Genomic DNA, 22988 nt, shown 5'->3' on the forward strand with positions numbered 1-22988 from the left:
GTGAAGATGTGTAGAAGTGCTGGCACCTGAATCCCCTTTATGCCCACGTTTGCGGCTCCTGACAATTTTGTGACGGAGGTGGCACGGTATTGGAATGTTGATCGTATGTCAATTTATCATCAATTCTCAACAGCATTGTGGGCTATCGCCCACACTTTCACAGAGGGTCGCTGCTTAGCCCTGCCAACCCTCTGCAGTGTGTGTCTCCGGTTCCTCCTCATCCAGTACGCACTTATAAATAGACATGAGGGTGGCGTAGCTATGAAGCAGGCGTGTGGCATGAGGCCAGCTAAACGCTGCGCAGGGAAAATTGTGTGTGCTCTGTGGACGCAGGGTCGTGTGGAAGGTTGGAGAGCAATGCCATCATGTAATCAAGGAAAAAAGGCAGCGGTGTAAGCCGTAGGCAGTGATTGTCCTTGGTTGCAGGTAGTGTGGTGCTTAGCTAAGATGTGCCAGCGCGTGTGCCTTGCTAATGAGGGTTTGTCCCAAGTAAATTGTTAGGGGAGTGACCACCAAGCTCTTGCCCCCATTTTGGCTTAGTAGTGGAACATGGGAGCCTCAGATGCAGCCATGCATGCTGCCCCTGCCCTTTCCTATCAGTTTCTGTGGTGTTTCCATGACTTTCTGATGTTTTCTGGTGTTTCACAAGTCATCACCTATGCGGAGCATTGGTCCCATGCAAAAATGCTCGAGTCGCCCATTTATTTCAATGGGGTTTGTTACTCGAAACAAGCTCTCGAGCATTACGAAAAGTTTGACTCGAGTACCGAGCACCCGAGCATTTTGGTGCTCGCTCATCTCTAATCTGTGTATTCTATCCTACATTTTCCCATTTTTTCCCTCTACAGGGTGTACATCTGATTCTCAGAACTCATGGGAGAAACCTGGCTCCTGTACCCTATGCTATATACTATGGCACAGAGACTGTGCTCTTTAATTGCTTTAACTCATACAGGATAAAGCATCATCATGTAGGACAGTGTACAGCAGTATTGAACAGTGGAGATGTAAATAAGTAGCACTAAATCACTCAACATTAGCTCTAACAGCACATTTGTGTGAGTTTCTGCCTCTCCTTCTCCCTTCTGTCCTCTGCTTCCACAGACTTCATATGGCTAATTTCTCTACCTCCTGTTCTCTGTCCGCTTAACAACAGACAGTGAACAACAAGTTGAGAGGAAGGGACACCGCTAGTAAATTTCACTTTTACTAGTTATCACATAAGCTATTATGGAAGAACAGGTTGTTTGAACAGTTAGTGAGCATTTAAACATGGTTTTACACTCTATGATACAATTGCTGCTGAGACTGACTCCAGACTAGAGATGAGCAACCACACGCATCCGAGCTTGATGCTCGTTCCAGCATTGGGGTGCTCGAGATGCTCGCTACTCGAGACGAGCACCACGCAGTACTCGAGTCAATTCCATTTCCTTCCCTGCATGTTTAGCGCCATTTTCTACCCAATAGACATGCAGGGAAGGCATTACCACTTCCTCCTGTGATGTTCCAGCCCTATCCCACCCCCCTGCAGTGGCTGGTGAGATCAAGTGACCGCTGAGTTTTTAAAGCGGTCCCGCCCGTGGCTCGCTCAGACACACACTGGGAGAGTATAGGGAAAGTGCTGCTGACGAGATAGGGAAAGTGTTAGTGTAGGATCCTGTCCTCAAGAACACCAATGGTTCTTCTTAGGGCCACATCTGACCATGTGCATTACTGTTGTGGCTGGCTGGGAGCAGTTTTGCACAATTTCTTTTTTTCATCCCGGGCTGTGCAGGCCATTACAGCTATAGCGTTCTCAGTCTGCAGTCTGTAATAAAGAGTATAGGGAAAGTTCTGCTGAGATAGGGACAGTGGTAGTGTAGGATCCTGTCTACAAGAACCCCAACGGTCCTTCTTGGGGCTACCTGTGACCGTGTGCATTTTACTGGGTGGCTGCTGGGAGTTGTAGTGCTTCAGTATTACGCAGCTAGGCCTGTTTGCAGCCTTCCATTTTTTTTTTCTGGATGGAGTTTGCGTTACAATACCGCTGTCAGCGTGAAAGTGTACGCAAATAATTCCATAGCTATTTACACCGTTCTCTGTCTGCAGTGAATTAGACTGCGGTCTCACTGCTAAACTGTACTGTAATATTACCGGGGCCACTGCTAAGTATTTCAGCTCAGCCGCTGTGCAGAGCGTCTCACAATACCCTTTCCTTGGTGGGGTTCAGATCGCCGCAGTTACCAGCACTATCCACTGGCTTTAGAGTTTTCTCCCACTCCACACAGCCTCTGTAATCTACATGTCTCTGCAAGCGGTAAATTACCCCTAGGTATCAGCGCAAGACAGCGGGTTACTTTTTTCAAGTCACAGCATAGAGCCTCCGCTATCTACAAGTCTCTGTGTGCGGTGAATTAAGACCCAGTTGTCAGTGCTGTACAGTGGGGTAATTTATTTGGCCCCTGCTCTATTCGTAATCCGCCATGATGAGGGGTAGGGGTCGAGGACATGGACGAGGACGCGGAGGTCCAAGTGAGGGTGTGGGCACAGGCCGAGTTCCTGGTCCAGGTGAATCACAGCCGGCTGCTGAGGGATTAGGAGAGAGGCAAGTTTCTGGGGTCCCCAGCTTCCTATCACAATTTATGGGTCCACGTGGTAGACCTTTATTACAAACAGAGCAGTGTGAGCAGGTCCTCCAGCAATGCATCCAGCAATGTATCAACCACCCAGTCTTCTACGCAGTCCACTGCTGCAACTCTGAATCCTCTGGCTGCTGCTCTTTCTTCCTCCCAGCCTTCTCATTCCATGAAAATGACATATTCTGATGAGCAGGCAGACTCCCAGGAACTGTTCTCGGGTCCCTGCTTGAGTGGGAAAAAATGGTTCCTCTCTCACCTGAGGAGTTTGTCATGACCGATGCCCAACCTTTGGAAAGTTCCCGGGGTCCGGGTGATGAGGCTGGGGACTTCCGGCAACTGTCTCAAGAGCTTTCAGTGGGTGAGGAGGATGATGATGATGAGACACAGTTGTCTATCAGTGAGGTAGTAGTAAGGGCAGTAAGTCCGAGGGAGAAGCACACAGAGGATTCGGAGGAAGAGCAGCTGGACGATGAGGTGACTGACCCCATCTGGTTTGCTAAGCCTACTGAGGACAGGGCTTCAGAGGGGGAGGCAAGTGCAGCAGCAGGACAGGTTGGAAGAGGCAGTCAGGTGGCCAGGGGTAGAGGCAGGGCCAGAGCGAAGAATCCCCCAACTGTTTCCCAAAGCACACCCTCGCGCCAAGTCTCCGTACAGAGGGCTAGGTGTTCAAAGGTGTGGATGTTTTTTAGTGAGAGCGCGGACAACCGACGAACAGCAGTGTGCAACCTGTGTCGCACCAAGATCAGCCGGGGAGCCACCACTACCAGCCTCACCACCACCAGCATGCGCAGGCATATGATGGCCAAGCACCCCACAAGGTGGGACGAAGGCTGTTCACCGCCTTTGGGTCGCACCACTGCCTCTTCCCCTGTGCCCAAACCTGCCACTCAGATCCAACCCCCCTCTCAGGACACAGGCACGAGCGCCACCCGGCCTGCATCCACACCCTCCCCTCCACTGTCCTCGACTCCATCCAGCAACATATCTTAACGCAGCGTTCAGCTGTCGCTAGCACAAGCATTGGAGCGAAAGCGTAAATACGCCGCCACGCACCCGCACGCACAAGCTTTAAAAGTGCACATTGCCAAATTAATCAGCCTGGAGATGCTGCTGTACAGGCTTGTGGAAATGGAGGCTTTCAAAAACATGATGGCGGCGGCGGTCCCGCGCTACTCGGTCCCCAGTTGCCACTATTTTTCCCGGTGTGCCATCCCAGCCCTACACCAGCACGTCTCCTGCAACATAAATCATGCCCTCACCAGCGCGGTCACTGGGAAGGTCCACTTAACCACCGACATGGGGACAAGTACTGGCAGGCAGGGCCACTATATCTCCCTGACGGGCACATTGGTTGAATTTGGTGGAGGCTGGGACCGCTCACGTCCTACCCACACCCAGAATAGCGGGTCCTACCTCGGTGCTGGTAGCTGCGGCGGTCTATGCCACCTCCTCTAAACCCTCCCCCTCCTCCTCTTTCTACGCAACCTCTACCTCTCAATTAAGAAGTGTGAGCAGTACGTCACCAGCAGCGGCGCGGCAGCACAGAGGGGGGCAAGCGTCAGCAGGCTGTGCTGAAACTACTCAGCTTAGGTGACAAGAGACACACGGCCCCCGAACTGTTGCAGGGTCTGACAGAGCAGACCGACCTCTGGCTTTTGCCGCTGAGCCTCCAATCGGGCATGGTCGTGTGTGACAACAGCCGTAACCTGGTGGCAGCTCTGCAGCCTCACACACGTGCCAAGCCTGGCCCACGTCTTCAATCTAGTGGTTCAGCGGTTTCTGAAAAACTACCCGCACTTGTCTGACCTGCTCAGCAAGGTGTGCCACGTCTGCGCACATTTCCGCAAGTCCACCATGGACGCTGCCCCCCTGAGGACCCTGCAACATTGGTTTAATCTGCCAGAGCACCGACAGCTGTGCGACGTGCCCACTCGGTGGAATTATACACTGCACATGTTGGCCAGGCTGTATGAGCAGCGTATAGCAATGGTGGAATACCAACTCCAACATGGGTGGCGTAGTGATAGTCAGCCTCCCCAATTCTTTACCGAGGAGTGGGCCTGGATGGCAGACATCTGCCAGGTCCTCGGAAACTTTGAGGAGTCTACCCAGATGGTGAGCGGCAATGCTGCAATCATTAGCGTTACCACCCCGCTGCTATGCCTGCTGAGAAGTGAGCCTCGTGTGGCCAGAGTGTAAGCTCTCGCCTACGACCTGAAGGTTGCAAGTTCAGTCCCCGCATGATTCAGGTAGCCGGCTCAAGGTTGACTCAGCCTTCCATCCTTCCGAGGTCTGTAAAATGAGAACCCAGCTTGGTGGGGGGTAATAAATAATAATTACCTGAAAGCGCTGCGGAATAAGTTGGCGCTATACAAATACCAAGATTTCTTTATTTATTTTATAAAGGCTGAAACTTTGCGGTTGGAACAGCCAGACCATAGCCAGACCACCCTCATGTCTATATCTCAGCGTGTTTTGGAGGAGGAGCAGAAGGAGGGGGAAGAGACAGCTGGGCACACTGCAGAGGGTACCCATGCTGCTTGCCTCTCATCTATTCAGCATGTATGGGCTGTGGAGGAGGAGGATCCTGAAAGTCATCTTCCTAGTGAGGACAGCCATGTCTTGCGTACTGGCACCCTGGCACACATGGCTGACTTCATGTTAGGCTGCCTTTCTCGTGACCCTCGCGTTAGATGCATTCTGGCCAACACGGATTACTGGGTGTACACCCTTCTTGACCCACGGTATAAGGAGAACCTTTAAACTCTCATTCCCGAAGAGGAAAGGAGCATGAGAGTGATGCAATACAACAGGGCCCTGGTGGACAAAGTGATGCTAAACTTCCCATCTGATAGCGCTAGTGGCAGAAGGCCCAGTTCCGAGGGCTAAGTAGCAGGGGAGGCGCAGACATCAGGCAGCATGTCCAGCGCAGGCAGGGGAACACTCTCCAAGGCCTTTGCCAGCTTTATGGCTCCCCAGCAAGACTGTCTCACACCTCCCCAGTCCAGGCTGAGCCGGAGGGAGCACTGTAAGAAGATGGTGAGGGAGTACGCAGCCGATCATACCACCGTCCTCCGTGATGCCTCTGCTCCATACAACTATTGGGTGTTAAAGCAGGACACGTGGCATGAACTTGCACTGTATGCCCTGGAGGTGCTGGCCTGCCCTGCCGCTAGCATCTTGTCAGAGAGGGTGTTTAATGCAGCTGGGGGAATCATCACGGATAAGCGGAACCTAAAGATTCTTTTTTCTGCAACCGCAGATAAAAGCATTCTTCTCTATCACCGGAAAAAAAGGGGCATTTAGCTTTGTCAATTTGTCTCTGATATTAGCCCTGCTCCTATTCCTCCTCCTGAAACATCATGTCATCACACTGAACTGCCAATTTTTTTGCGGCCTAAACTACTGCTATATAAATGTTACAGGGGTCTGCCTATACTCCTGCCACATAAATGTTACAGGGGTCTGTCTATACTCCTGCCACTTAAATGTTACAGGGGTCTGCCTATACTTCTGCCACATAAATGTTACAGGGGTCTGCCTATACTTCTGCCACATAAATGTTACAGGGGTCTGCCTATACTTCTGCTACAGAAATGTTACTGGGGTCTGTCTATACTGTTACTTCAGAAATGTCACTGGGGTATGCCTATACCTCCGCTACAGAAATGTTACTGGGGTCTGCCTATACCTCTGCTACAGAAATGTTACTGGGGTCTGCCTATACTTCTGCTACAGAAATGTTACTGGGGTCTGTCTATACTGTTATTACAGAAATGTTACTGGGGTATGCCTATACTTCTGCTACAGAAATATTACTGGGGTCTGCCTATATTGTTACTACAGAAATGTTACTGGAGTCTGCCTATACTTCTGCTACAGAAATAGTACTGGAGTCTGCCTGTACTGCTGCTACAAAAAAGTTTCTGGAGTCTGCCTATACTTCTGCTACAGAAATAGTACTGGGGTCTGCCTATACTGCTGCTACATAAATGTTACTGGGGCCTGTCTATACTTTTACTACAGAAATATTACAGGGGTCTGCCTATACTTCTGCTACAGAAATATTACAGGGATCTGCCTATACTGCTGCTACAGAAATGTTACTGGGGTCTGCCTATACTTCTACAGAAATGGTACTGGGGTCTGCCTATACTGCTGCTAAAGAAATGTTACATAGGTCTGCCTATACTGCTGCTACAGAAATGTTACAGGGGTCTGCCTATACTGCTGCTTCAGAAATGTTACTGGGCTTTGTCTATACTTTTACTATAGAAATGTTAGTGGGGTCTGCCTTTACATCTGCTACAGAAATGTTACAGGGGTCTGCCTATACTTTTACTACAGAAATTTTACAGGGGTCTGCCTATACTTTTACTACAGAAATGTTACAGGGGTCTGGCTATACTTTTACTACAGAAATGTTACAGGGGTCTGTCTGTACTTTTACTACAGAAATGTTACAGGGGTCTGCCTATACTTGTCCTACAGAAATGTTACTGGGGTCTGTTAACACCTTTGCTACAGGAATGTTACAGGGGTCTGTCTATATTATGGGTGCACTAAGTCTTCCCATCGCAGTGTTTTACCTATTTGGCACAAATAATACAGTGACTGACCAGCACCCGAGCATTTTCGTGCTTGCTCATCTGTACTCCAGACCATAGGTTTCTGGAGGGAGCAGTAACAATAGGGTACCAGCTTATCCATTTGAGTGGCTGCATGGATAACCTGCTCTATAAAAATCAGTGTAAACCAGATAATGGATGAGCCTGCATTCTCTGTTACTGTGTCATCCTACCCGCGCTGATCAGAGTGTTAAAATGGCATACTAATACTGAGTAATAGAGATGAGCGAGCACCAAAATGCTCGGGTGCTCGTTACTCGGGACGAACTTTTTGCGATGCTCGAGGGTTCGTTTCGAGTAACGAACCCCATTGAAGTCAATGGGCGACCCGAGCATTTTTGTATTTCGCCGATGCTCGCTAAGGTTTCCTTGTGTGAAAATCTGGGCAATTCAAGAAAGTGATGGGAACGACACAGCAACGGATAGGGCAGGCGAGGGGCTACATGTTGGGCTGCATCTCAAGTTCACAGGTCCCACTATTAAGCCACAATAGCGGCAAGAGTGGGCCCCCCCCCTCCCAAAAACTTTTACTTCTGAAAAGCCCTCATTAGCATGGCATACCTTTGCTAAGCACCACACTACCTCCAACAAAGCACAATCACTGCCTGCATGACACTCCACTGCCACTTCTCCTGGGTTAAATGCTGCCCAACCGCCCCCCCTTCCCCCCACAGCGCACACCAAAGTGTCCCTGCGCAGCCTTCAGCTGCCCTCATGCCACACCACCCTCATGTCTATTTAGAAGTGCGTCTGCCATGACGAGGAACCGCAGGCACACACTGCAGAGGGTTGGCACGGCTAGGCAGCGACCCTCTTTAAAAGGGGCGGGGCGATAGCCCAAAATGCTGTACAGAAGCAATGAGAAATAGAATCCTGTGCCACCGCCATCAAGAGCTGCACACGTGGGCATAGCAATGGGGAACCTATGTGCCACACACTATTCATTCTGTCAAGGTGTCTCTGCATGCCCCAGTCAGACCGGGCTTTTTAATTCATAGACACAGGCAGGTACAACTCCCTATTGTGAAGTCCCTGTCGACCGACAGCATGGGTGGCTCCCTGGAACCCACCGGCGATACACAAAAATATCACATTGCATTGCCCAACACAGCTGAGGTAGTAATGTCGTGCTTAATGCAGGTGGGCTTCGGCCCACACTGCATGCCCCAGTCAGACTGGGGTTCTTTACAAGTGGACACATGTAGGTTAAACTCCGTGTGCACCTACAGCATGGGTGGCTCCCTGGAACCCACCGGCGATACACAAAAATATCCCATTGCATTGCCCAACACAGCTGAGGTAGTAATGTCGTGCTTAATGCAAGTGGGCTTCGGCCCACACTGCATTCCCCAGTCAGACTGGGGTTCTTTACAAGTGGACACATGTAGGTTAAACTCCGTGTGCACCTACAGCATGGGTGGCTCCCTGGAACCCACCGGCGATACACAAAAATATCCCATTGCATTGCCCAACACAGCTGAGGTAGTAATGTTGTGCTTAATGCAGGTGGGCTTCGGCCCACACTGCATGCCCCAGTCAGACTGGGGTTCTTTACAAGTGGAAACAGATGCATTTATAATTCCCTGTGGACCCACAGCATGGGTGGGTGCCAGGAAGCCACCGGCGGTACATAGAAATATCCCATTGCATTGCCCAACACAGCTGAGGTAGTAATGTCGTGCTTAATGCAGGTGGGCTTCGGCCCACACTGCATGCCCCAGTCAGACTGGTAATATGTACCTTAATAATAACCGCGTTGGTGGTAATGTGTTGGTGACTGCGGACCTAGTAGCGCGGTTTTATTTTGTTGGTTTTCGGAATGTGGCCAGGATTAAGTGGGCTGTGGCGGGGGATGTTTTTGAGGCACTACGTGTCCTCTCCACGTGTCCGTGGTTATATGCACCTTAACAGTAACAGCGTTGGTGGGAAATGGCCTCGCCGCCATCATGTCTTTGGGAAGCCTCTGTTTCCACACCCAAGAGACATACCATTAGCAGCGGTATAGGCAGAGCCCATAATTAGTAACATTTCAGCCGTAGCATTAGGACAGGCCCCACTAACATATCACTAGCAGCATTATAGGGGGAGCACAGTATGCGTTCCATTTCAGTAATAGTAGTACTCAAGACAGGCCCCAGTAACAATTCCGAAGCAGCAGTATAGTGGGAACGCAGTCTTCGTTCCATTTCAGTAGCTGCAGTATAGACAAGGCACAAGTTACATTTATGTAGCTAAAGTGTAGGCCAACCCCACACACCTTTCTGTACTATGAGTGCAGACGAAGAACATAGAAATTGCTATGATTACACTGTAGGCGAGGGGCCACAAAAATTGGTGTATCAACAGTACTAATGTACATCCAAAAAATTGGCCATGACCAACCAAGAGGGCAGGTGAAACCTATTAATCGCTTTGGTTAATGTGGCTTAAGTGGTAACTAGGCCCGGAGGCAGCCCAGTTTAACGAAAAATTGGTTCAAGTTAAAGTTTCAACGCTTTTAAGAGCATTGAAACGTATAAAAATTGTTTAGAAAAATTATATGAGTGAGCCTTGTGGCCCTAAGAAAAATTGCCCGTTTGGCGTGATTACGTCAGGTTTCAGGAGGAGGAGCAGGAGGAGGAGGAGGAGGAATATTATACACAGATTGATGAAGCAGAAATGTCCCCGTTTTGGATGGTGAGAGAGAACGTAGCTTCCATCCGCGGGTGCATAATACGTATTGCTTAGGTATCGCTGCTGTCCGCTGGTGCAGAAGAGAAGTCTGGGGAAATCCAGGCTTTGTTCATCTTGATGAGTGTAAGCCTGTCGGCACTGTCGGTTGACAGGTGGGTACGCTTATCTGTGATGATTCCCCCAGCCGCACTAAACACACTCTCTGACAAGACGCTAGCCGCAGGACAAGCAAGCACCTCCAGGGCATACAGCGCGAGTTCAGGCCACGTGTTCAGCTTCGACACCCAGTAGTTGTAGGTGGCAGAGGCGTCACGGAGGACGGTTGTGCGATCGGGTACGTACTCCCTCACCATCCTTTTACAGTGCTCCCGCAGACTCAGCCTTGACTGGGGAGCGGTGACACAGTCTTGCTGGGGAGCCATAAAGCTGGCAAAGGCCTTGGAGAATGTTCCCCTGCCTGCGCTGTACATGCTGCATGATCTCTGCGCCTCTCCTGCTACCTGGCCCTCGGAACTGCGCCTTCTGCCACTAGCGCTGTCGGATGGGAAGTTTACCATCAGTTTGTCCACCACCGCCCTGTGGTATAGCATCATTCTCGAACCCCTTTCCTCTTCGGGAATGAGAGTGCAAAGGCTCTCCTTATACCGTGGATCGAGCAGTGTGTACACCCAGTAATCCGTAGTGGCCAGAATGCGTGTAACGCGAGGGTCACGAGAAAGGCATCCTAACATGAAGTCAGCCATGTGTGCCAGGGTACCTGTACGCAACACATGGCTGTCTTCACTAGGAAGATCACTTTCAGGATCCTCCTCCTCCTCTTCCTCCTCCTCAGGCCATACACGGTGAAAGGATGACAGGCAAGCAGCATGGGTACCTTCATCAGTGGGCCAAGCTGTCTCTTCCCCCTCCTCCTCATGCTCCTCCTCCTCCTCCTGAATGCGCTGAGATATAGACAGGAGGGTGCTCTGACTATCCAGCGACATACTGTCTTCCCCCGGCTCTGTTTCCGAGCGCAAAGCGTCTGCCTTTATGGTTTGCAGGGAACTTGTCAAGATGCATAGCAGAGGAATGGTGACGCTATTGATTGCAGTATCGCCGCTCACCACCTGGGTAGACTCCTCAAATTTTCCAAGGACCTGGCAGATGGCTGCCAACCAGGGCCACCGTTCTGTAAATAATTGAGGAGGCTGACTCACACTGCGCCGCGCAAGTTGGAGTTGGTATTCCACTATAGCTCTACGCTGCTCATAGAGTCTGGCCAACATGTGGAGCGTAGAGTTCCACTGTGTGGGCACGTCGCACAGCAGTCGGTGCACTGGCAGATTAAACCGATGTTGCAGTGTCCGCAGGGTGGCAGCGTGCGTGTGGGATTTGCGGAAATGTGCGCAGAGCTGGCGCACCTTTCCGAGCAGGTATGACAAGTGGGGGCAGCTTTTCAGAAAGCGCTGAACCACCAAATTAAAGACATGGGCCAGGCATGGCACGTGCGTGAGGCTGCCGAGCTGCAGAGCCGCCACCAGCTTACGGCCGTTGTCACACACGACCATGCCCGGTTGGAGGCTCAGCGGCGCAAGCCAGCGGTCGGTCTGCTCTGTCAGACCCTGCAGCATTTCGTGTGCCGTGTGCCTCTTCTCTCCTAAGCTGAGTAGTTTCAGCACGGCCTGCTGACGCTTGCCCACCGCTGTGCTGCCACGCCGCGTGACACCGACTGCTGGCGACGTGCTGCTGCTGCTGACACATCTTGATTGCGAGACAGAGGTTGCGTAGGAGGAGGAGGAGGGTAGTTTAGTGGAGGAAGCATACACCCCCGCAGATACCACCACCGAGCTGGGGCACGCAATTCGGGGGGTGGGTAGGACGTGAGCGGTCCCAGGCTCTGACTCTGTCCCAGCCTCCACTAAATTCACCCAATGTGCCGTCAGGGAGATATAGTGGCCCTGCCCGCCTGTGCTTGTCCACGTGTCTGTTGTTAAGTGGACCTTGGCAGTATCCGCGTTGGTGAGGGCGCGTACAATGTTGCGGGAGACGTGGTCGTGCAGGCCTGGGACGGCACATCGGGAAAAGTAGTGGCGACTGGGAACCGAGTAGCGCGTGGCAGCCGCCGCCATCATGCTTTTGAAAGCCTCCGTTTCCACAAGCCTATACGGCAGCATTTCTAAGCTGATCAATTTTGCAATGTGCACGTTTAACGCTTGAGCGTGCGGGTGCGTGGCGTCGTACTTGCGCTTGCGCTCAAACTGTGGCGCTAGCGACGTCTGGACGCTACGCTGAGAGACATTGCTGGATGGGGCCGAGGACAGCGGAGGTGAGGGTGTGGGTGCAGGCCAGGAGACGGTAGTGCCTGTGTCCTCAGAGGGGGGTTGGATCTCAGTGGCAGGTTGGGGCACAGGGGGAGAGGCAGTGGTGCAAACCGGAGGCGGTGAACGGGCATCGTCCCACCTTGTGGGGTGCTTGGCCATCATATGCCTGCGCATGCTGTTGGTGGTGCCTCCCCAGCTGATCTTGGCGCGACAAAGGTTGCACACCACTGTTCGTCGGTCGTCAGGCGTCTCTGTGAAAAACTGCCACACCGTAGAGCACCTTGACCTGTGCAGGGTGGCATGGCGCGAGGGGGCGCTTTGGGAAACAGTTGGTGGATTATTCGGTCTGGCCCTGCCTCTACCCCTGGCCACCGCACTGGCTCGGCCTGTGCCCACACCCTGACTTGGGCATCCGCGTCCTCGCCCGCGTCCACGTCCTATAGGCCTACCCCTACCCCTCAGCATGGTGTATTACCAGTGATTTGATTTCCCAGGCAGGAAAGAAAGTGGCGCAAGCCTGCAGCCAAAATAGAATTTTTTCCCTTGTTTTTCAAAGGACAAGCCACACTGCGTGTATTCAATGAATACTACTACGTTTAATAACTGTGTTGTGGCCCTGCAAATGTGTCACAGAACTGCAGTGATGCAAAGTTATTCGCTACAGCAGATCAGGGATTTCCCATGCAGGAAAAAAATTGGCGCAAGGCTGCAGTAAAACGTAGCTGGCTGCGTCTGATTTTTTTTAACGTTCTGCACGCAGCACACACGTACCCAGAGCCCTGAGGACTGTCAGAGGCAGGCGAAATAGAATTTTTTCCCTTGTTTTTCAAAGGAAAAGCCACACTGCGTCTATTCAATGAATAATGTATGTCTTTTGGCCCTGCTTGACTTTCATGGGTGCATTAGGAGAAAAATAAGGACACATATGCAACTGACAGTTCCTATGTTAAAAAACGCAACGCAACGCAAAACGCCAGTGGACAGGAGTACGCAAAGCGCAAAGAAAAAAAAATCGCCAGTGGGTGGGCGCCCTTGGATGTGGCCCTGAGAAGGACCGTTGGGGTTCTTGAAGCCTACACTAACTCCTAACGCTCTCCCTACAGCAGCTCCAGCACGATACCACTGTCCCTCAGCTAACTCACAAGGCATCTGAGCCGAGCCGCGGGAGGGGCCGACTTTTATGTTCGGGTGACATCTGATCGCCCCAGCCACTCACAGCAGGGGGGTGGTATAGGGCTTGAACGTCACAGGGGGAAGTTGTAATGCCTTCCCTGTCTTTCAATTGGCCAGAAAAGCGCGCTAACGTCTCAGAGAGGAAACTGAAAGTAACCGGAACACCGCGTGGTCCTCGTTATGAGTAACGAGCATCCCGAACACCGTAATATTCGCACGAATATCAAGCTCGGACGAGTACGTTCGCTCATCTCTACTGAGTAACTATGTAACCTGACTTCAGATTTGTACAAAACCCTTTTAATTAATGTGTCATTTCTCTTTAAATTTTATAGGACGTTGGAATGACATAAATTGTGGTTTTCTTAACCAATTTATCTGTGAAAGATCCAACAGTTCTATTATTGCACCATTTACCCCAACTGTTCCTGCACCGGACGGTGGATGTCCACCAGACTGGCTTTCATTTGGACAAAAGGTAATTTTCACAACACAAGTACAATATTATTATTAGCGGGTAATATTGTAGGATATAGAATGTAGAGCACACGGCAATAGGAACTTGTGTATGCAGCCCCAAATGCATAGTGGAATACTATTTCATTGACTGCAGAACCTAGGAAAAATGTCAAATTATTAGGATGTGTCTGTACAGTAATGCTTGTAATGCTTATAGCGGTATTCCCATCTTATAAAGTGATAATATATTGCTAGGATAGGCCATCACTTTGTGATCTATGCAGCTCTGACCTCTGGGACCTGACTTCCACCAATTCTGAGCATGTCAAGGCTACAGTGTTTCCCTGAACAGCAGCATCCGAGGCACTCACTGCGCAGGGGAAGTGCATCCCACTATAATTAGTGAATGGGCCCTTGCTGCAGTTCCTTGCACAGCCAAGTGGTAGGGAGCACTGCTCTGCAGTGAAGGGGCTGCAAAGCTGAATCAGTGTTGCTGTACCTTTAAAGGGAATTACAGTAGTTAAATGCAGTGATTCAAAGGTGATGTCATATCTAATTTGAGTTGCCCACTTTCATTTCCTTTTCATCTGGCCAGAGGACTATGATGACTACTCTTGATGACTGCAGAGTTTACTGCTCAGACATCTTTGATCCTGACTTCTAGGGCTATTTTAGCCTCTATATAGCAGCATAAATAAATTCAGTGTTCAAGAAAATACAAATAGATTGGCATTGCCCTGTCCCTCCTGAAACCACACGTCTTACAGGTGTAAATAGAAATAACACCAAGGTTTCACTTTCACCATTTCTCGGGACGTTCTATGCAGCCCAAATGCAGAATCTCTCACAGACTGCTCCCCATATCTTCCTTTCTTACAGACTAATCTCCATGGCCCCTTCTGTTGCATAGTGCTCCACATGACTTTCTCTGCTCTCACAAACTGCTCACCATTGTCTCTTCCATTCCCACAGAATTCTTTTATATTGCTCACAGTTTCTTCATTCTCTTACACCTCTGCAGCATCCTTTATCATTCTACGACTTTCTTTCCTACGAGCTGCATTGCATGTAAGCCGTTAGGTGATGTGACCTACCAGGGAGGACACCACATTTGACTCTTAACAATTCTCTCCTCTGCAGAACATCTGTCAAGTGATCATGATGTTACCAAAGGTCCTACATCTGTATTAGCAGTGGTTTTGCTGTTGTTTACACGAAAATGCTGCAAATTCGGTGCAGGTTTGCAACATAAACACATCCAGGCCACAAGGGGCTTTTCTTCGGAGTGCACTGCTGCTGCCGTGCCTTGGCAGCCAAAGTAGTTGTTGGGTGCACTGTTCTGACACAATCTGCTTCTGTGTCTGGCAAATATGGGCGTCGTCCCATTCTCTCTGTTCCCTGAGCTTATATTCACTCTCTTTCAGCACTCCTAGGGTTAACAGCTTCTGGTCTCCTGTTCAGCTGATTATCCTTTTCTAATCACAATCCTGTATAGCTGCCCAGGGCCTTTAAGACCTTTCTGCAGTGTTGTTGAGAGTTTTGTTCCCTTCACGTCCTGTCCAGCCGCTGCTTCGCGAGTTACCTTGCTACCTTGCACTCTGCTTCTGTTCTGTGTTCTTCAATTGTGTACTCTGTGGTCTGTTATTCCTGGTGTCTGCTTCTCTGTTTATCCTTGTCCGCTTGTTCCTTCTTTGTTTCTTTACTCCCCGGTGGTGTTCTATCTTTGTCTTATAGGTGTTCTGGCCTGCGAGGGTAAGTCAGCACCTAGAGGAAGACCGTGGGGTCGTCCTTAGCGGGATGAGTGCTCCGCTTGTAGGCAGGGATCTCCCTCTCCTGGTTAACAGTTCAGGGCAAGATACCTTCCCTAGTTTCCATCTATATACCGGGCTGTTCATCTGGGATCTTACCTCCCATGCTGGGTTTGGCTGTCAGCCATGTTGGATCGGATCTTCACCTACACGGTAGTCTGACATAGTGGTCCAACATCCACAGTCCTTACAGTAGTGCTGGATGGGTGCCATAGCATGCCCTGATTCTACTGCATCCCAGGATTTGCCAACACTTTATGAGATGGCAATATGTCAGACAGGTGGATGTGGATCTGTCTTGCCACACACTAATTTGACTTAGGGCTTTAGAAAGGGGCAGCACCCTCTTGTTCACCCTTGACATCTCCAAGAGAGATTTAGTCTTTGCTGCGAGGTCCCCACACCATTACTCACAAATATATTCTCAATGGTGTGGTTGCTGACATTGCCTAAGACCAACGTGCAGCACCTGATGGTCTGAACTGAGACTTGTCCATGTAACTCGCAGTGGTCAGGGCTGGCAGCACAATGTCAGAGATGGTATTCAGCAAAGGTCAGGGCAGACAGCAAAGTAGCAAAGCCTAAAAACAAACTGAAGTTGGGAGCAGAGAAGTCAGAGTGGTCAGAAGTCAGAAACAGAATTTGTCACAAATGGGATGGAAACCAATTGCTTAGGCATTCTCCATGGGATAACGATGCAAAACATAGTCTGGGGTGAGTGGTGGTTGGAAGGGAGACTGGATTAGCAAGTGCCGGCCCTTACGGAAAGGGGATGAGAGGCTACTTGCAGAAGCCAGGTAGCGAGCAGTGGAGAAAGTGCAGCTTGCAGTGCCTGGATTACAGCAGGGGCCGACCATGGACCCAACAGCAGGTGAGCAGAGTGGCCAATGGCAGTGACGTGACAGAATACCACTTTAATGGGTATAAACCAATAAAACATTTACCACCTACTACAGGATCGGTGATAAATGTATAATCGTTGAGCATCCAACTGCTGGGACCTCCACCAATCACAGCAGCACATCCCAAGTTTCCTGAGTGAATGCAGCGGCAGTGCACACAGGTCACCACCACTCCATTCAGTTCTGTAGCATTGAGGGCAGATTCGAGGGCCTAGTGCAAAACCTGTAACAGGGCCCCCAACTATAATGCTTTATTCATAGTACTGGGCTCCCTATATGGAGAAGAGAGACCTTATGGGCCCCCTAAGGGTCCTGGGCCTGGGTGAAACTGCATCCCCTATAGTTATGCCCCTAATTGAGGGAGATAGTCGAGCTATGACTTGGCTATCTCCATAGACAGTGAATGGAGTGTTGGTCATATATGATCACTACCATTCCATTCACTTGGAGTGTGCTGTTCTTGTGATTGGTGGGGGTTCCGACAGTTGTACCCCCAGCAATCATACATTTATCACTTAGCATGTGGATAGGTGATAAATAATTTTGGTAGGACATCCCCTTTGACCGTTGACTATACCCAAGAAACCTAATGAGGTCCTAACATCACCTGCCTTTACTCTACCATGTGTAGCCATGTGATTCTTCCTCCAAATCTCAGTCATGGAAGCCTTTCCCCATGGCTCCCTTTGTCTGTCTTTAATATCATATTGGCTTGCTCTTAACGGGTTCTGAATTGCTTATAATAGATGTATATTGGCCAATCTAAATGAAGACATAAAACAAGGTAACCAAAGGTAGACATTGAAATGATACCTCATTGTTTTATTGCGATATTTACAGTATGTTGTAATTTACATTTTTTTTAGCATACGACAAGGGCGCCCAGACATGCTGTGGTTGATTCACTATAACCATATGTGATCTCTACTAATTGCCGGAAGGTTCAAGGACTTGTTACCCTTGCTATATAAAGTTCAGGCGCCTGCTGGCAATTAACGGTGATCAGCATGCTGTTAGAGCTGCTCACCCAAGCATGACAGGCGCACTAAACTATAATCATATCCTGTTACTGTATTTAAGTGTTATGGAATATTTGGCACCAAAGAAGATGAAGCGGTTCACTGGGATAATGCCAGACGTGACTGTCAGTCCTTAGGAGGAAATCTGGTCACCATAAGTGATGATCTGGTGCAATGTAAGTAATGCATAGACTTTTCTACTGTCCCATTGTTGTAAATGCCCTTTGTAGAGCTGTAATTGTATCCTAACCACTTAAAAACTAGGGTGTTTCAGTCCTAAAGGTCCAGACTAGAGCTGAGCGAACGTGCTCATTTAGAACAATTACTTGATTGAGCGTCGCTTTTTTTGAGTAACTGCCTAATCGGGCGAAAAGATTTGGGGGGCGCCAGGGGTGAGCGGGGGGTTGTGGGGGGGGGAGAGCTCCCCCCTGTTCCCCCCTGCTACCCCCTGCTCCTCCCCGCGCCCCCGAATCTTTTCGCCCGAGTAGGCAGTTACTCGAAAAAAGCGATGCTCGCTCGAGTAATTGTCCTAAACGAGCACGTTCGCTCATCTCTAGTCCAGACACTTTTAGCGATTTTACCCATGTAGTGGTTTTACGGCCCTACTTTTTTTTTCCTGGTCTGTTAAAATTTTTCTTGCTGCAGTTTTTTTTTTATCCATTAAAGGGCTATTATATTTTAGTACCTTTATTCACTGAAATTTTTTTCCTATTTTATTTTATTTTATCAAGTGTAATGTGTATAAAAAGCAAAGAAAAAGATTCTTTAAATGTATAGTTCTTGATTGTTAAAATTCTTATATTTATGTTACAAAAAAGTACAGGAATGGGTTTGTCATTCAGTTTCGGACATTTTGATATATAATTTGTATAATCTCGGATTACAGCGCGTATATGGTGATGGTTTAGATTGGCATCATCTGGGGGTCGTTTTATAGTTTCCATATATATTTTTATTTTATTCTGTAATTTTTTAAACTTATTTTTGTAACTTTTTTTAAACATCTATGGATCTATTCATCCATCTTCACAAAAATTCCGAAGAGTAGCGGTTCAGATCAAAAAGAATGTAATCATGCATCTTCAGTACAGCGCACTTCCCTTTGGTCTTTCTCAGGCACCAAAGATAATTTACAAAGTTAGTAGATGAAGTCTTGGCCCATATCACAGAGGAGGACACAATAATAGTTCCATACTTGGATGACTTTCTTCTGCTCAGTCAACAGAGGGTCTAAATTTACAGGTTGTAAGAATAATAGAGATTCTATCCAATCTAGGCTGGCAAAAAAATTGGAGAAAGTCTTGTCTTCTTTCAGATCACAGATGTGTATTTCTAGGAATCCAATTGGATTCAAGACTGTAGGCCAATTTTCTTCCTCCTTCAAAGATTCAGACTATTATATCAAAGATAAAGGATCTGGGGCTTAACATTCAGACTACTCTGAGGAAGGCCATGTCAGTTGTTGGTTTGATGACTTTGTATATTCCGGCAGTCAGATGGGCACAATTTTACTCAAGAGCTTTTGAGCTGCAGATTCTAGCACATTTGGAGAGACATCTAGTGATTCTAGATCTTCTAGATTTCTCCCTATCTATGGTGGACTTTGCTCAGTCATCTGTCAGAGGGGGTTTGCTGAAAGAAAGAGAATCAGGTGGTAATACTGACTTATGCAAGTACTAGAGGTTGGAGGGCGGAATCATTTGGAGTTCTTCAGCTTCAAGGAATTTAGGATCTTTCGTTAGCCACTGAATCCAAGAATGCGAGAAAATTAAGTGCTATCCTTCTCTCCCTGTCTATCTACTCATCTCATTTCACAGAGAAACGTAAAGATTTGATGGATGATGTGACTGCAGTAGCCTTTATCGACAGCCAGCCAGATCCCCAGCAGTGATGAGTCTGACGTATCAGATAATGAGTTTAGCAGAGGGGTATTCTCTTTCGCTCCTAGATGTTCATCTGAGAGGCAGAGACAATGATAGACTGACTACCTGAGCTGACATACCATCAGACAGGAGGACTGGGTACTAAACCTAGAAGTCTTCAATCAAAATTATAATCTTTGGGGCAGGCCAGCATTGGATCTTTTTGCTATGAGGAAGAATAGGAAATGTTGCCGCTTCTCTTCTTTGCCCTTGAGGGAGAGATCTGTATTTTGCATTCCCTCCTCTTTATCTTCTTCCTCGAATAAATTAGAGATAAGGTAGCAGAAAATTAGTGTAATCCTGATAGCCTCTTTTTGGCCATGCAGGGAATGGTTCTCTTGGCTAAGGAGGATGTCTGTAAGAGACCCAAAAAGGAAAGATCTTCTTTCTCAGGGCTCTGTATTCCACTTGGATGTCAAGCCTCTCCATCTGATGGCATATAATTTGAAAGGCAGATTTTAAAGAAGGGTTTTTCAGAGGGGTTGTTTCCACCTTGCTAGCTAATAGAAAAAAAGGAACCTCAAATATTTACCTTAGAGTGTGGACGGTCTTTTTTAGGTTTTATAAAACTCCAGTTGATATTTCATCAGGGTCCATTATTCTGAATATTTTCGACTTTCTATAAGAGGTTCAAGTCTTAACTCTGAGTGCCTAATGTGACTATAAATGTCAAAGTCGGGAAGCTGCTTGTGTGCGAATACTCCTGCTTTATTAATAAAATATGTGCACCATAACAGAAACAAAATGGAGAACGCGTTTCAGTTCTCAATCGAACCTTGTTCAGCTCAACATTAGATTCTGTTCACCAAGCTTAAAACCTTTCATTCATTAAAATCAGCTGTGATTTAACCCCTAATAAACCAGCAACATTGAACACTTAATTATCAGGCTCTTCCCATATACCTGACAATACACGTTCTTATTGCTTCATTTTTCTTTTGGCATAAATGAGCATATCATTTTATATATTCCAATTCATTTAATTAATATTAACACTAATTTATGCGTAAAAATATATAATATATTCTATTTTGTTGGAAAAAAGTTTTCTAGATATATATTTCAAATATATTCACTATATTGCACATCTATAAGATATTATATCTTTTAATACATATTCTCAATATAACATCTATATATATATAAAGACGAAAGCCCTCACTGACTCACTCATTCACTCACTGACTGACTCGCCACTAATTCTCCAACTCCCCGATGTCGTAGAAACTTGAAATTTGGCACAAGCATAGATTATGTCTAGAGATGAGCGAACGTACTCGGATAAGCACTACTCGTCCGAGTAATGTGCCTTATCCGAGTACTGCTGTACTCGTGCTGAAAGATTCGGGGCGCTCTGCTGCTGACAGGTGAGTCGCAGCGGGGAGCGGGGCAGAGTGGGCGGGAGAGAAGGAGAGAAAGATCTCCCCTCCGTTCCTCCCCGCTCTCCCCTGCAGCTCCCCGCTCTGCAGCGCGTCCCGAATCTTTCAGCACGAGTACAGCGGTACTCGGATAAGGCACATTACTCGGACGAGTAGTGCTTATCCGAGTACGTTCGCTCATCTCTAATTATGTCCAAAATAGGAAAAGCTAATGGGTCCCAACTCGATTATTCAATTCTAGCGCAAAAGAACTAGCGTCCAAATTTAATGCACGGAATCTAATTCTCTCACTTCCCGATGTCATAGAAACACGAAATTTGGTACGAGCATTGATTATGTCATAAATAGGAAAAGTTTATGGGTCCCAACTCGATTATTCAATTCCAAGTGCAAAATAATTAGCATCCAAATTTACGTACGGAATCTAATTCTCTCACTTCCTGATGTCATTTTATATAAAGGAAATGTCACATGGTTGCCTCCACGTGGTGTTTTCTGGGTAACACAAAGAACCATGCAAAATGGTGAACATATTTTTTTCCTCGGTATCTCTAAAGTAACCACGACTTCATAAGATTTTCTGTGTGAACACCAGATAAACACCAGGACCAAATTAACTCGGGCGAAGCCGGGTATATCAGCTAGTTAATAAATATACATGAGATCAGATTTCAAATTAATTCCCGCTGGATACCTTGTATTCAATGCCAGTATCCGGTACGCTTCCCTTTTAAATACTAATTCTTGGTTGACAAAGCCTTTCTTTTTATTGAATACTCTTTCAAAGCCATGAAAAGAAAAGCTATTTAAACTGCCTGAGTGCACTTCAAGAAAATGTTTCACTATCCCTCAGCTATTGGTGTTCCCATCTTTAATATGCCGTTCGGCAATGCGCGTCTTCACCTTGCGTGTTGTACACTGCGTGCATGTAATCATATAAATTGCATTTGTAGTGTCACAATTCATGTAGCTCCTAATTTCATATTCTTTGACCCCCTCACTGTCCATAAATTTACTTTTCTTAACAGCAAGATGACATATGCTGCAGGAGTTACCACAATTAAAAAAGCCTTTATTTTTTAACCAATGGGGTTTCTTTCTTGCTGAATCAGAAGTGCTTGGAGACAACGTGTCTCGCAGGCTCCTGCTCTTTTTAGCAACAAACATAACTCCATTCTCTAATATGCTATCAATAACCTCATCTTGTGGTAGAATCGGCAAAAATCTATAAAAAACTTTTTTAATACTATAGAAATTTCTGCTAAAAGCCGAGGAAAATACCAGACCTTTTTTTATTTTTGTAACTATTTCTATTTTTATAAACCTTATCCTCTAGAAGTGAACTCCTTTCAATAGTATCGATTTTATGGCATGTTCTATTCATTTTTTATACCCCCTTTCAACCAGTCTCTCCTTTATTTCCTTTTTCACTCCATCATATGTCAAATTATTTGTACAGGACCTTTTCGCACGGATGAATTCACCCGTTGGTATCGCTCTCAGTGTATGTTTAGGATGACTACTGGCGCGCAGCACCGTATTGCCGGCCGTTTCCTTTCTAAACAATCTAGTTTCTATTAAGCCCGTAGTAACATTGCCACTAAGAACCAAATCCAAGAAAGGAATTTCCATGTTATTCTGGGTGACAACAAATTGTAAATTTGCGGAATTATTATTCAAATACTCTGTAAACTCCGATATTTCATTATTCTCTATATTTTGCTCATCTTCCCTGTTCCAAATTCTCACCACATCATCTATGAATCTAGCACACCACACTATGCGGCATGCAAATGGATTATTGTGACCGAAAATGAAAAAACTCTCCCACCAACTCATCGTAAGATTAGCCACAGATGGAGACAATCTGGACCCCCTCGGGGTTCCAGATACCTGCAAAAAAAATTCATTACCAAATGAAAAAAAATGTGTTCTATTCAAAAATCAGCAGCCATAATTATAAATTCTTTCAATTCCCTAGCATAATTACTAAAATGTTGTAAATTATATTGTATAGCTTCCAATGCCGCATGGTGTCAGCTCACATTAGATTTTATTAAAAGTCTGTATTCAGTACCTTGAAGATACCGACTCCTCCTTTCTT

The 22988-nt window shown here is 47.4% G+C and overlaps 1 pseudogene; it reads left to right on the plus strand.

The window, feature by feature from the left end:
- Nucleotides 1-22988, plus strand: part of LOC136586586 (macrophage mannose receptor 1-like) — a 208211-nt pseudogene that overhangs the window by 127947 nt on the left and 57276 nt on the right.

Source organism: Eleutherodactylus coqui, chromosome 12 (genome assembly GCF_035609145.1).
Source record: "Eleutherodactylus coqui strain aEleCoq1 chromosome 12, aEleCoq1.hap1, whole genome shotgun sequence".
Lineage (NCBI taxonomy): Eukaryota > Metazoa > Chordata > Amphibia > Anura > Eleutherodactylidae > Eleutherodactylus > Eleutherodactylus coqui.